Source organism: Pongo pygmaeus, chromosome 4, assembly GCF_028885625.2.
Source record: "Pongo pygmaeus isolate AG05252 chromosome 4, NHGRI_mPonPyg2-v2.0_pri, whole genome shotgun sequence".
Classification (NCBI taxonomy): Eukaryota; Metazoa; Chordata; class Mammalia; order Primates; family Hominidae; genus Pongo; species Pongo pygmaeus.
Genome location: NC_072377.2, coordinates 145,796,163 through 145,801,564, shown reverse-complemented (window position 1 = coordinate 145,801,564; position 5,402 = coordinate 145,796,163).

Genomic DNA, 5,402 nt, shown 5'->3' with positions numbered 1-5,402 from the left:
TCCTCACCTCCCAGAGTGGGCGGCCAGGCAGAGGCGCTCCTCACTTCCCAGAGTGGGCGGCCTGGCAGAGGCGCTCCTCACTTCCCATACGGGGTGGCAGCCGGGTAGAGGCGCTCCTCACTTCCCAGATGGGGCAGCTGGGCAGAGGTGCTCCTCACTTCCTCCCAGACGGGATGGCGGCCAGGCAGAGGCGCTCCTCACCTCCCAGACGGGGCGGCGGCCAGGCAGAGGCGCTCCTCACCTCCCAGACGGGGCGGCCGGGCAGAGGCACTCCTCACCTCCCAGACGGGGCGGCTGGGCAGAGGCGCTCCTCACCTCCCAGAAGGGGCGGCTGGGCAGAGGCGCTCCTCACTTCCCATATGGGGTGGCAGCCGGGCAGAGGCGCTCCTCACTTACCAGACGGGGTGGCGGCCAGGCAGAGGCGCTCCTCACTTCCCAGATGGGGCAACCAGGCAGAGGCGCTCCTCACTTCCTCCCAGACGGGGTGGCGGCCAGGCAGAGGCACTCCTCACCTTCCAGACGGGGCGGCCGGGCAGAGGTGCTCCTCATCTCCCAGACGGGGCAGCCGGGCAGAGGCGCTCCTCACTTCCTCCCAGACGGGGTGGCAGCCGGGCAGAGGCGCTCCTCACATCCCAGACGATGGGCGGCCGGGCAGAGGCGCTCCTCACTTCCCATATAGGGCGGCCGGGCAGAGGGGCTCCTCACATCCCAGACGATGGGCGGCCAGGCAGAGATGCTCCTCACTTCCACTGCACTCCAGCCTGAGCACCATTGAGCATTGAGTTAGCGAGACTCCGTCTGCAATCCCAGCACCTCGGGAGGCCGAGGCAGGCAGATCACTCGAGGCCAGGAGCTGGAGACCAGCCCGGTCAACACGGTGAAACCCCGTCTCCACCAAAAATACAAAAACCATTCAGGCGTGGCGGCGCGCGCCTGCAATCCCAGGCACTCGGCAGGCCGAGGCAGGAGAGTCACAGGAGCCCGAGGCAGGGAGGTTGCAGCGAGCCGAGATCATGGCAGTACAGTCCAGCTTCGATAACAGCGGGAGACCGAAAAAAGAAGGAGAGGGAGACCGAAGAAAGGGGAGGGAGAGGGAGAGGGAGAGGGAGAGGGAGGGGGAGGGGGAGGGGGAGGGAGAGGGAGAGGGAGCCAAACGGTTTTGTTCATGCATAATATCAGTTCATCCATCTCGTAAGTGTGGGCGACATCAGGAAGTGTTCCTCTGCCGTCTCATAGTCACCTGTGACCATAGGCTCAGCAATCTGAATTCAGAGTGCTCGCAGCAGCTTGGAAAGCCAGCATGGGGACTTCTCCTTCAAGAAGGGTGTAAAGCTTCCAGAAGCAGTTCTGAAAAACAAAAATCATTAACACCCTAACCTCTCCCTGTGCCTCCCAGGGACTGGGTGTATTTTCTCCATTGTTACAAAATCAGTGTGTCCCATTCACAATTATAACTTTATATTTTCAATCATCTCCTACTCTCACTAGGGCCTTTCATCCAGAAGGGTTATAGGCAAGAGGGAAAAAAGCATTTTCACAGAAAAACATTTTTACACAACTTAAGCAGAAAGACACATCATGGTAAGGAATTGGTCAAATGACCTGAATTTTCTAAGATTTTTCAAATTAAGTTTACATAGACTCTTATCTCTTTAGTCACAATCATTTATCCAGTGGCCAGCCTACCATCCCAGAGAAGAGCAGTTCCTTTTTGAGGACAACTGCATTTAACAATCAAATTGTCTTAATATTCCAGTAAAAAGGTAAAGGAAGTAGATTCAGGCTGTAAGTCAATTGTTGCAAGTTGCAACCAATCCAGATATCTAAACACAAATCTACAGCAGTGGGACTTTCTCCAGAGGAGGTCCAGAGTTTGATCTGTCAGGAATGGGGAAAGGGGTTACAGTCACTGTGATGTGCCCAGTCCTAAAGTGCAGTTAGGAATGCAACCAGTCTCTGTATCAGAAATATAGAGCCAATCAGCACCTCGATTTTAGATGGCTCCATCAGAGAATAACCCCTTTCCCATGGGCATCTGACCACCATAGATGGTCCAGCCAGTATTTATGACGTTTTCATTGTTTAAGGCCCCACAAAGAGGTATCTTAAATCTGCAACAGTTGCAGAATCTATGTTCTGTTTATTGAGCCTATGCCTGCTTTCAGTTGAGCACAGCTCATTCTGAGACTGAAATGGTCCATCAGAAGATAGTCAGATTTTAGCTTAGAGTCAGGTCCAGGCAATTGAGATATGTGAATTCAGGATTCCAAAAAGTCAGTAAGAAGGGATGGTGAGAACACTCTCAAAATCCCAGTTCCCAGATGCCAGCCAAGAGCCAACTTTACAAGAAGAGCTTTCTAAGGATCGCAGTATTAGGCCTACTGTGTTGGCTCTTTTCTGCAGTAGTGTTTTTTGTTTGTTTGTTTTTTGTTTTTGTTTTTTGAGATGGAGATTCGCTCTTGTTGCCTAGCCTGGAGTGCAATGTTGCGATCTCAGCTCACCGCAACCTCCGCCTCCTGGGTTCAAGCGATTCTCCTGCCTCAGCTGGGATTACAGGCATGCACCACCATGCCTGGCTAATTTCGTATTTTTAGTAGAGACGGGGTTTCTCCATGTTGGTCAGGCTGGTCTCGAACTCCTGACGTTAGGTGATCCACCCTCCTCGGCCTCCCAAAATGCTGGAATTACAGGTGTGAGCCACCGCGCCCGGCTGCACTAGCTTTTTCTAGCTAATATCTGCTCCAATTATACACTTACAGGCCTGAGAAATAACTACTTGGTAGGTCTGTTGACCCTTTGGACCCACTGTGAGATAAATTTGGGCCCAAATTCCATGCATCTCTTGATATCTATAAGCCTCCACTGTAACTGGAGGACCATGATGGTGTTTTAGGATACCTTGGATTACAGGCAGCTCAAGAACTATATGTAGCCTTCATTGAGAACTCTGGATAATCCACTTTCCCAAGTGTGGTTACCCAGGCATATGGCTGCAGATCTCTGATAGAAAGGACAGAAGGGACCATCAGGAGCCTATAGTTGCAGGAGCATTTTCCTTCCTCAAAGGGAGTCAGCTTCTCCTTCAAACAATGGGGTCTGGTGTGGTGATCTGACTTAGATCTAAAAACAGTGTGAGGAACTGTGGTATAGTTTGGATGTTTGTCCTCTGCAAATCTCACATTGAAATTTGATCCCCAGTGTTGGAGGTGGGACCTCCTGGGAGGTGTTTGGAGCATGGGGTGGATCTCTCATAAATAGATTAGTGCCCTCCCTTGAGGGAGGGAGGGAGTTCTTATTCTACTCGTTTTGGAGAGAGCTGGTTGTTAAAAGAGGTCCCTGGCCCTCTTGCCTCCTTTCTCATCGTGTGATCTCTGCACACAATAGCTCCCCTTCACCTTTCACCATGAGTGGAAGAAGCCTGAGGCCCTTACCAAAAGCAGGACTCAATAGTATAAGGCTATAATTTCTCTCCAAACTGATTTTTATATCTCTCAATTGAATATATATAAATTTGAGATATAGTGTATAACATAATATATATGTTATATATAGGTTTGAAAAGAATTCATATATATTCATATATAGACAATATATAGAATTCATATATATATTCAGTCTCATTCAAAGTCCTTATTTCTTTTTTAAAACTTGACAAGATGATTCTAAAATTAATATAGAAATGTAAAAATGCAGGAACAGCAAAGACTCATGACAGCATTATTCATAACAGCTAAAAACTGGAAACAATCCTCATATCCTTTAATTTTAGAATATAAACTTAAATATAAATTTAAATTCAATTTAAAATAATTTGTTATTTTTATGCAGCAGAGAAAGAGAACAAAGTTGAGTTACACACAGCCACATGGACAAATCTCACAAATACAATGTTTAGTGAAAGAAGCCAGGCACAAAAGAACACATAATTACTATTACACTTATAGAAAGTTTTAAAAATTTGTAAAACTAATACTTAGCTGGTAAAAGTTCATAAAAACAATGAAGTGATTATCATGAAGGGTGATTATCTGAGCAGGAGAGAGGAAGTAGCAAATCAGAAGAGCCATGAGAGTGGCTAAAACACTGGCAATGTTTTATTTTTTTATTTTTTATCTTTTTGAGATGGAGTCTCACTTTGTTTCCCAGGCTGGAGTGCGGTGGTGCGATCTTGGCTCACTGCAACCTCTGTCTCCAGGGTTCAATCAGTTCTCCTGCCTCAGCCTCCCGCCACCACTCCCGGCTAATTTTTGTATTTTTAGTAGAGACAGGGTTTCACCATGTTGGCCAGGCTCATCTTGAACTCCTGACCTCAAGTGATCCTCCTACCTCAGCCCCCCAAAGTGCTGGGATTACAGGCATGAGCCACCAAGCCCAGCCCAGTGTTTTATTTTTTGATGTAGTGGTGGTTACATGACTGCTTGTTTTGTGATAAATTATTGAGCTGGACATTTTTGTGTATTTTTCTATATGTCTGTCATATTTTACAATATAAAAAGGTAAAAAAAAACTGTTGTTTTGTAGTCTGTGTCTAATAATTCCAATTTTTGTTGGTCTGTTTCTTTTGCATCTTCTTTTAGCTGCTTCTCACTAAATGTTTCCCTGACTCTTTTTGTGTTATAGTTGTATTTGCAAAATAATTTGAGACCTGTGGTGAAGGTGGTGAAGGTACCTTCTCTGGAGAGGATCTGCATTTGCAGCTTCCAAATGTATGGGAGCACTGATTGAGGACTTTTGTAAACCAAATTCAAACTTGAAGTTCTCTAAAAGATCCAGGTGTTTTGAACTCATGTGGAAATTCCATGCAAAAGTAGGTCCACCCTCGTTCTCTGGGTCACCTTTCCTTTGGGAACCCAGTTTATGGTGGGAGTGTCTTTTTGTATACCATTTTAGAAGATGGAGGAGCAGGGACTTCTGCAGAATATTTAGCCACATGCTTTATATGCTTATATGAGATCACCATAAGTTTTGAACACTCATAAAAATTATCACAGTTCTACCTTTTTTTGAACTCTTGGGCTCAAGTGATTATCCTGCCTCAGACACCAGAGTAGGTGGGACTACAGGCATGTGCCAACACACTCAGCTAATTTTTTTTTATAATTAATTAGTTAATTTTTTTTTTTTTTGAGATGGAGTCTTGCTCTGTCGGTCGCCCAGGCTGGAGTGCAGTGGCACGATCTCGGCTCACTGCAACCTCTGCTTCCTGGGTTCAAGCGATTCTCCAGCCTCAGCCTCCCGAGTAGCTGGGACTACAGGCGCCCGACACCACGCCTAGCTAATTTTTGTACTTTTAGTAGAGACGGGGTTTCACTGTGTTAACCAAGATAGTCTCGATCTCCTGACCTCGTGATCTGCCCGCCTTGGCCTCTCAAAGTGCTGGGATTACAGGCGTGAGCCACCGC